This window comes from Papaver somniferum, chromosome 2 (assembly GCF_003573695.1).
Source record: "Papaver somniferum cultivar HN1 chromosome 2, ASM357369v1, whole genome shotgun sequence".
NCBI lineage: Eukaryota > Viridiplantae > Streptophyta > Magnoliopsida > Ranunculales > Papaveraceae > Papaver > Papaver somniferum.
Genome location: NC_039359.1, coordinates 164,170,476 through 164,181,125, shown reverse-complemented (window position 1 = coordinate 164,181,125; position 10,650 = coordinate 164,170,476). Strand labels below are relative to the sequence as shown.

General features: G+C 35.5%; 1 long non-coding RNA gene across 1 annotated transcript; it reads right to left on the bottom strand.

Moving 5' to 3' along the window:
• Nucleotides 1-8,827: 8,827 nt before the first annotated feature.
• LOC113349642 lies at nt 8,828-9,903 on the bottom strand. The gene is made up of 2 exons (XR_003360298.1): nt 9,861-9,903; nt 8,828-9,363 (listed from the first exon to the last, which is right to left on the bottom strand). It is a non-coding gene; the product is annotated as an uncharacterized LOC113349642 (long non-coding RNA).
• Between the last annotated feature and the right edge of the window lie 747 nt (nt 9,904-10,650).

The following is a 10,650-nucleotide window of genomic DNA, read 5'->3' as shown; positions in this document are numbered from 1 at the left end:
TATATGAAACAATGGCAAAAGGCTTGTACTCATACGCATGTAGTGGGTCTAGGATTCCGTGATTTAAAAAAATTAATCTAGCTTTATGTCCAAAATGTCTTAAAATTTAATTCATGGTTCTGATGAGTTATGGTTTAATATTTTGAAATGATAGTACTTTAACAATAGTCATCCCTTACATTATAAGAAAAATCAGGATTCTTCTTGGTTTGGAAAGGTATATGCAGGCGTTTAGATATTATGAAAAAAAACACTTTTTGGGAAGTTCAGGATGGTAATAATATCAATGATTTTGATGATAATTAGATTCTTGATGCTACTCATCCAACCTGCATCCAATATACTACCAACCCTAATTTAGTGGTTGTTGATTTTATAGATCAACAAACTAAGCAATAGAATGAAAACCTGATTAATGCAAACTTTAATAGGGAGGATGCAAATAGAATACGGCAGATTAGAATTTCTTTTTTATGTAAAGATAAGTTGAATGGTCATTTCTCAGTTAAATCTTCGTATAGAACTCTGTCTAATGATGATTCTAATGGTGATGTGAATTCTAGTCCTTTTCTTATTTTTAAAGCATTATGGAAGGCTAACCTTCTGCCCAAAGTGCATGTCTTTCTCTGGAAATGCATCGGTGATATTTTTCCTACTCAGGCTAGGCTACCTCTATATGTGAAGAACAATGGTACTAATTGTAGCATATGTAGTAGTAATGAACCTGAAACTTCTGAGCATTTCTTATTATATTGCCAATTTGCTAAATCTGTTTGGTCTGTCACACCAAATGGACATATTACTATGCAGGACTCCGGCACTAATCCAAACATCAAGGATTGGGTAAACAAATGGATACGTAATAGTAATGATGAAAGCATTCAGATAGAAGTCCTCATTACTACGTGGAGTATTTGGAGAGAAAGATGCTTCAAAATCTTTGAAAATAAATCTATTCAGCCTTTTGCTATGGCTAAATTAGCCATCAGATTATCTCATAATACTATAACTTATTGTTCTACTGAGAACGCAAAGCTAGTTATTTCTTCTAATAATATCAGTAGTAATCACAGTTTTATGGCCTTTAGTATTGTGCCTTTGAAAAATCTACCTGATTATTTTACCTTAATTTATTGTAACCCGTCAATACAAAACAATCATGGAATAACGAGGAATCCGGAAGAGGCGGAGAGTTTAGCTGTGTTGGAAGGCATCAAATGGGAAAAGAGTAGAAATTTGAACTCCATCATCCTTTACAGTGATGCCAAAAAAGTTATGAATTACTTGAAGAACAAAAATAACGGTTTATATTGGTTCAGTAGTTCCCTCATAAATGATATTTATGTGTTGTAGACTCCTTTACGTTTATTAAAACTAGTACTCTCAATAGAGATTTTAATATGCACGCTGATAAAGTAGCTAAACACAAAGATTTAATTCTTGTAATGACTGGTGGAAAGTCTTGCCTGATTTCCTCCCACAATATCTGTAAGCCTTTCCCGTAATACAATGTTTTCTCTGAGCAAAATAAAAAAAATGTTACAAATAAAGGGATTTTAAACTGTGATTAATTTTATAATTTTTAATGTGTGTTGGAACCCTCAAGCTTCCAATACTATTATAATTTTTTCTAAGCATAACCCATGAAATATCCATAACCTAGGATCGTTTAACGAACTTGATTTCCTTATACTTGATCCTGCACAGAACGAAATCTGTTAACAATGGATGATCATAAGTATATCGTCAGATCTAATAAAGACAGATCTGAACAACCGTCAATCCTTGATTTAGTTTGAGTGACCTTATGTCACATAAGAAGGCTCTCAAAAATAATCAAACTAGGTGCAATCAAGTTTTAACCACCGTTAACCAATCAAATCAATAATCGAAAACTAAAAACAATGCAAATAATTTCCCACCAACGGTACTATCTAGACACTTCTTGATCCCACGTAAATCTTTAAAGCTAGTGAGCATCCGAAATTTGGTTAATTAGGTTACTCTCTTCTCCGAGATGGTATTACAAGCAATACTATTAGTCGGCTATCATAGTGACTATAAAAATAAAGTGCATGTGTCAGGATGAGTTTGTAAGAAAAACAAACTTCACTATTTATATACCAAGGTAGATTGGATACCAAGGAATTTCCATAACCTAAAATATCTAGAGATATGCAATAAATACCAATTTTCGGTTTTCTCTAATTCCAGCTAATATCCAACTAATATACCGAAATCCCTCATGGATGACAACTCGATATTATCTAGTATACAAGCATACTTTACTAATATATCTTCCAGAGATATTTACTTACTCGGAAAATAAAATATATGCATTCAAAAATCCTAATAAAAAGATTCTCAAACATTTGGGTTTGGGATCTCACCTTGAGTATCAAGGAATATCTTTGAAAAATAAAAGAATAATATTTTTGCACATGCTCAAATTACTCACTATGTTGACATATTGAACTTTCCTTCATAGCAACTCATATTCTGATATTCACAAACCCTATTTTATGTAAAATGGGAAATACAACATTGTTATTGGGAGTTGTCCTGGTATAGATCCCCCAATAGGAATGGGTCCTGCTATAGATCCCCGATAGGAATTGGACCACCAATCCCACTGATTCGTCACATGTGGTATGGAATCAATCCTAAGTTCGTTACATAATCTAGTAACAAATTAAAAAGATAGTGTCTATGTTGCAATTACAATGTTCAAAAGATAAAATTTATACTTCGCAATTCAATATACCATAGTTGTGATACATCTTGTATATTCTTCCTTGAAACTTTGATCATATGATAAAATGATCAAGTATCTAATACTAGAGTTTCATATATATAACTTCGCATGTTATGTTTTCAATCTTAACGACTTGAAAGTAACGTATATATAAAAGGAAACAAGTCAAGGCTTGTAATACTAATGATGTGTGTCGTAACCACAACAAATTAATGAATATTTTTCCACTTAATTAACAAGTAATATTGAAAATACGAAGGTACCAAATACACCACAATCTTTTTATTTCAACATATAGGTCCTCTACCGAATGTGATCGTCTATGGACAGAGTCGAGACAATACGAAAATTGATTTCACACTTCGTGTGATTGTCTATGGATACGAGATTGGGACAATACAACAACAAGATAACTTGTATGATTGACTATAGATACAAGATCGAGACAATACTACAACAAAGTGTGTTACTTGATAATAGGTTCGTTGATAACCAAACTCTATAGGATCACTATCAAGTAATGCGGAGTTAATGTATATGTGTATTTTACTTTATTATAATAAACAATTATAATGTGGAAATCAAAGTAAAAGACACAACAAGATTTTGTTAACGAGGAAAACTCAAATGCAGAAAAACCCCGAGATCTAGTCCAGTTTTGAATACTCTCAGAACTAAGCCGCTATACAAAATTTAATACCAACTTCGTATAGTTGAGACCAAGTAGACTCCTGGAGCTACTTAGTTCCCTCAGTATCCCTGCGCCTTCGACTTCTAGAGTCACACACGTGAATATCAAGTCCTGTTTGGTAACCAGTCTAATCAATCTTGCTACAAGATTTAGATGAGTTGTTGACAAAGGCTCTTCCGTTTAATCTAATAAACTCCTTTGTCTGGTTAGATCAATTTATCCAATAACTACCAAATTAGTCAAGTTTAGATTCGCACTCAATCAAAATAAATCTCAAAAGAAATATATATAGAGAACGTTGATCTCACGCAACTAATCAATCGAATAAATCTGATTCTAGTTGGATCCCAGCCGATCAAGGTTTGTGCACACAATTCACAAGATACAAAAACTAATAAGAAATCATCTTCGTCTTCAAATCTTCTTTAATCTTCAATAACCTGCACAACACCACTTGAATCTCTTGTGACCAATCAATCACGCACAGAACGGAGTCTGTTAACAATGGATTATCACAAGATATCTTTAGATCTACAAAAAGTTCTAAAGATCCCATCAATACTCTGATCTAGTTTGAGTGAATCTTATATCAGAAGTGAAGATCCTCAAGTATAAACAAACTAGGTGCAATCAAAGTTTCAATAACCGTTAGTCAATCAAATCAATCAAAAAATAATAACACTACAGTTATCTAGTTTCCCACCAACGATACTCGTAGACCTTCTTGATCCCACAAAAGTATTTAAACGAGCGGTCATAAGAGATTTCACCTAATTATGATACTTTCCTATCTGAATAGACGGCTCCACCAGAAACAACAAGAAATGAAGTTTGCCTGGCTCTTAGGATAGTTTGCTAAAAATGCAAACTTAAGTATTTATAGACCAAGGATGTTTGGACACCAAGGAATTTCCAAAACCGGAAATATTCTCAAGATATGCAATGAATGGAAAATTTTGGTTTTTCATAATTCCAATAAATGCTTGTCCAATATTTCCGGAATATCTCAATAGAAAATCTCCAACTAGTACATGCACATTACTAATTTTTATTTTCCAGACCAACGATTCTTAATTTATTTCGGCACAGGATCACCTTGATTACTAAGGAATATCTTTGAACAATAAATGATAAGAGTTATTTCTCGTGTTCAAAGTATGTTGACATCTTTTGACTACAAATCCTTATTTCATATATACATGGATTTGCATTATTGGAATCAGTTATACCATACTTACAAACAAGTTTAGAATTGGTTCGCATGTTTTCCAAGACTACTATGTGATTGATCAAATACCAAATCACATACATGGGTTCAATCGGTTCTACCAATCACTAGGATCGGTTATACCTAAATATGGAAACATTTGTGATCGGTCACTAGGATTGGTTACACAAGTTACAAGGATCGATTCCATCTACACATGGTATTACTTGTGATCGGTCACACCAGTTACCAGGACCGGTTATACCAATTACAAGGATCGATTAAACACACATTCATGATCGGTCACACCAATTAACAAAATTCAGTCATCCCAAATCATAAGTCAGGCATTGTGATTAGATATACCAAAATACATAACCTAAGTTAAGATCGGTTCTACCATCTCATATATATTGGTCATCCAAGGATTTGCAATGAACAGCCGGACCAATAAGCCTAATACTTTCCTTTTCGATTCATGAAACAAGTTCAGGAATGTACTTAGTTTAAACAAATGTAAAACATTGTTTCCTAGGATGACATCTTCACCATAACCCATTCACATAATCATAAAAATATATACAAGATTATGTCGATGTCATGTCTACGAAGTTCAAAAGATAAGCGTTATACTTCGTAGTCCAATTCCCTAATACTATGATCATACTATTATGATCATGTCACATCACTAGAGTATTATACAATATGTACCGTATATACAGCTTCGCAGTTATTTTTTTGATAAGTGCATCATTCATATGATTTTAGTGTCCAATTGATGCTTTTTTTTAGCTATTATTCTTGCATATTTTCGTATTATTACTCTTGTTTTGTCCTATTTGTATCTATTAGGTGAATCATCCAAAAAGGAGCTACAAATTTCTAAAAAGATCTTGGAAGATAAGTATTCCAAGTATCCAAGTTCCCAAGTCCAAGAGAAGTGGAGGAAGCGCGACGAAAAGGAGCAAAACGCTCAAAATCAAGAGACGGGCAAAAGACTGGGATTAAGTCATTCAAATTCAGGATTTCTCACCACCATCTTGAAGATAATTGAAAGAGGAAAATAATTCAAAAGGAATGAAGTCATTCCGAGTTTGGACGAAGAAGTTGTGGGAAAAAAAAGATTTTTATCGAATACCAAAGTGTAGATGGGGAAAAACGATTTGCTGGTTTTTACGGAATTGAGGAGATGACCATGCGGAAGAGACTCCTTGAACCGACAAAATGCTCAACCTCACACAAATGTAATGCAAGAAGGGAGTGCTTTAAGTTCGAGAGATCAATCTGTAGACTCCGACCTAAACCAAGAAAATGGTCGTTCCAGAGTCAATTCGGTCACAAGAGAGGATGGGTTGATCTGTAGGAGGGAAGCTGAGAAATGTGTGCGATCATTGGTGATCAAATATTTTAAGTGTGTTGTGTTTTCTGCGTAAAGAAATAAAATAAGCTCTAATGGATTGAATTTGCTCTGTTGAGAGTGATTGCTCAGACGTTGAGTTATTAATCCCGTGTTGTCTGTTTAACCAGAGATTGTCCTCCTTCTCAATCATGATTCAGAGACTTATTTATATTGTCAGAATTGTAAACACCTTGATCCCATGAAGTGTGAAAGTTGATGAAGTCAAAGAGTGGGGAAGTGGGAAATCGTGTCAAAACCAGTTGCTCATCGTGCAGAGACTTGGTTAATTTTCCACCCACTACTTTGCTAACTCCTCCAACTGATTGCACGACTCGCTCACATTCTCATTGTGTGTATGAACACACTTGCCGTAGACCGCCAGACCAAAATCCTAGTTAATATCCCCCCCATGTGACACGATTGACATCTCGTGATTGTGGAGTCAATTGCTGACTTTATGGGACGATGAGTTCTTGTATTGTTGAGTCGAACGTGATTTGCAAATGTTCCGAGACTCATGAATTGAACATGTCTGCTGAGACAAAGGTATATTGTCGAATAAATGTTGATAACTTAAGGTGAGCAAATGTTGTTGAATTGTTGAATATTGATAGTTGAACCAATATTCCTTAGTCTGAGCAAATGTTGCTCATTTGATGAATTGTTGGTGGCAGGACCAAATAAAATATTAATTTAAGATACTGACAGCTAGGCCGAGCATAATAATAAAAGTGTCGATCACGGGATCAACGTAAAATTATTGGTGTTTGAATCTGCTCAGAATTATTTTTTTTGCAGAGCTCTGGATCCGAAACCCTAATTTTGATTAATTGATGATTTATTGAAAATCAACCACAAAGTGAAGGAGGGACCGGATACATGGGATGACAAGTCGATCATGTAACGCCCAGATGCTCAAATGAGCAAAATATCAAAGTCTCCTGAAGACCAGTTGGTGAAAGAATGATTAAATGCTGGTTTAATCACTTACTAAAATAATGCTCGTGTGAGCGTTAGGTAGTAAAACCTGATTATGGATAGATGAGGGACCGACCAAGGTCCATGGTACCGGCTCTTGGTGATCGTGGGACCAGCTGATGGTCGTTTGAGCAAACTCCAAGTTGTTTGAGAAGAGTTTGGACCCAATATGAGCAATTGAGCAAATTAGGTCAAAATAATTAAAACATGTGGGACAGGCTATTTGCAATCCCTAGGGACGGCCTTGGTCGGTCAAGGAGACATGCCCACGCCACCATAATGTCTGTGTCTCAGTCCTAAGAGTTTCGATATTTTCTGATGCGCGTTTGAGCAACATTTTGAGAAAATATGAAGGATTCAGGGTTTTGCTGAAACCGGGGAATCTTCATGAGATGATGAAAAATAATTAATAAAATAGAGGATTGTAAGGTGTGGGACCGGCTGTGGCTAGGGCATGACCGGCCGGCTAGCAAGCTCGGTCCCGCAACACCTTTCCAATTTTATGTAATTTTAAGTATTTTCTCTGATGTGAAAGAAGTACCATGAAACTGAGGAATTTCATGAGGTTAGGGAATTCCATGAGATTATGGAAATAATAATAATAAAATAGGGAGTCATGAAGTGTGGGACCGTTTATGGCCAAGGCATGGCCGGCCGTCCAATGAGCACGGTCCCATGACACTTTCCCTAATTTCATATTATTTTCATGATTTTAGGAAAATATCATAAAATCAAGGAGTTTGCTGAAACTATGGAGTTTCCTTGAAGTGAAGGAGTTTCCATGAGATGAGGGAAACAAATAATATTAAAATAACAAGACATGGGCGTGTAGAACCGGCCATGGCTAGGGTATGGCTTGCCGGCCAATGAACTGGTCCCCTGAGTTTTATCCCTAATTTTATATAATTTTCATGAGTTGCTGGAAATATCATGAAATCAGGGAATTTTCATGGGATGAGAGAAATAACAAAATAATAAGGAACCATGAGATGTGGGACCGGACACGGCTAAGGCATGGTCGGCCAGCTAGTGGGCCCGATCCCACGACACCTTTCCTAATTTTTATTATTTCTTTGATACGAGGAAACACCATGAGATTAGGGAGTTTCCTTGAGACGAATGAGATTTGTTCAAATGATGGGATTTTCATGAGATCAGGGAAAAATAATAAAACATGCTAAAATATAAAATTGGGCATGGGACTTGCCACGGCGTGACCGGCCGGCCGGTGAGCTCAGTCCTCCAGCGCCTTTGCCAGTATTTTATTATTATTATTTTTCATCCTATTTTGCATAGGTTCACCGTTCCTTCGTGTTTTGGAATGCTCGTTTGTGCATTCAGGTGCTCGTTTGTGCATTATTGCTGAATACACTTGCACCATTTTAGTCGGGGCTTACTCGATAGCTGCTCAAATGGCTGTACGTTGAATATTTATCACTAACCCATGAAATTCTGCTGGGAAGAACCACGAATTGAAGTAACGAAATATTATGAAGAACGTAGAATATTCCTGAATATTCAGTTAATGAATTTAAGGATTAGAGATAATTAATTGACTAGATAGTAACCCGTGCTACGCACCTGACGGTGCCGTTTTGTCTACTCGACCGCATTTGTTATTTTTGTAAAATATGCATCCCTGCAAAACTCATATTTAATCGGATCAAAATTTAAATAAGAAATTTACGGCATAAACCCCAAATGTTAATACGCAAGGGAACTTATAATCATGTTAAATCAACCTAAAGTTAAATAAATTCCTATTAACTGAAATCAATCTACACTTTGAAATTCCTATTAACAAAAAAATCCATCTATTCCGAACATATTATAGCTATGATACTCTGTTTGAGCTGATGGGAAAACAATCATGCAATTTTTCACCCTAGCGTATGAGAAAAAAATTCTGAATTTTCATCCCATATAGTTGGCAGGAGTGAGGTGGAAAACACACGGGCCAGCTGCTCGGAATTAGAGATAAGCTGGAATTGGAGCTGGAATCCCTACTCTAGAGTTGTGAATCTAACTGAAAGCCTCCTTAACAAGGCGCTATATGAGTTGTGTCGAAATACCAATGGTTTTTTTTTTCTCACGAATTGCAATCCAAGCATTCTTGTTATACCGTGCCTTTCCTGGTTTAAAATTTTTTGGAGTGTCTTTGTGATGTTGGCTTGTATGGCAGCAAAGCAATTGGCTGCTGCGGTAGCTGGCTTTGAGCTTTTACTATTGCAGTAGTTGGAGCTGAGCATCTGCATATGACTTTTAAATCTGGTGACTCTCACTATATGGATGCACCATGTGGCTTTTTGAACTTCCAAATCAGCTATATAAACCTGCACCAGATATATATACAATTCGCTGGATCAGTTTGGAGAGCATCTATTGAACGGCACACGGGTTCAAGTATATATAATTTGGAGATTATAAACAATAAACAAATACTCAAGCTTCAAGAGATGGTGGTAAGACAAATCTTCAAATTTTCAGTTTGACGCAGACTAAAAGAAATGAGATCAACATTTTAGAGTACAACAATAGCCGGTCATAGCTCACACACTATAGCATGATAAATAAAAAGAACTGCATTATACATGAATTACTCAACATAATGCAGACAAAACATAGATTCTGGACATGACCTTCGTCAATGTAATGCGGTATCCAATGTCTGCGTTGTTACCAAAGGGATTTAGGTTCAAAATGCATCATTGCTTCAAGAAAAAAATAATCTATGAAGCAATCCATAGACAACAATTGAAAACACACCATTAACATACACATATGCAGCAATGTTCTAACCAAAAAGTAGAAAAGGAACGTCAAATATTACCCTTAGCATTATTACGTGTTGTTTGTGTATTGCCTAGTGCTTCGATACAAATATAGGATTTGTCATAATTAAAATCAGATCTGAGATAAAAAAAAGAAAAAGAACAATGAGAGAAAAAGAGAAATTAAGACTATGGTTAGTTACTTGCCTTATAAGTGGAGTTTCGAATGGATCAAGACTGATTGATTGATTGAACATGTATAGAATAGATCATAAACAACTACGACTACAATACACGCCGCACAACTGTTAAACCCTGCTCAAATTGTTTAAATCCTAGACACTTGCACTTGCACAATATGAAAAGATATAACAGTCAGATTAATAAGATAAACAAATTGAAATTGAAATCAGAATTCCTAAAGAAAAAGATCTCTATATTAGTCGCGAATGCAACTTATTTAAAATCAAATTGAGTGAATGATTAGAGGTATGTACCCGGTCCTGCAGTATATCGAGGAGCAACTGAATGATTAGTGTTGTACTGCAGATGCATACCGAGAATTATGAGCAAACCCACAGCGGAACTAAATTGGAAGAAACCAAACCATGGGGGTATGAAGTACAGAAGATGAAGACCCGCCCGCTGGCTTCACTGAATCACGGGGGTTGTATAATAGATTCATGATGGTGGTAAAGGGATCTTCAAACTCCTTCCTTTAACTGAACGAAAATTTTAAAATAAAAAAACCCAAGCTTCTAATCAGAAGCAACTAGAGAATCACCTTTTGAATCATAAAACCAATGATTGTTTTTTATTAGTTTGCTTCACAGAATCATAGATAAAAGA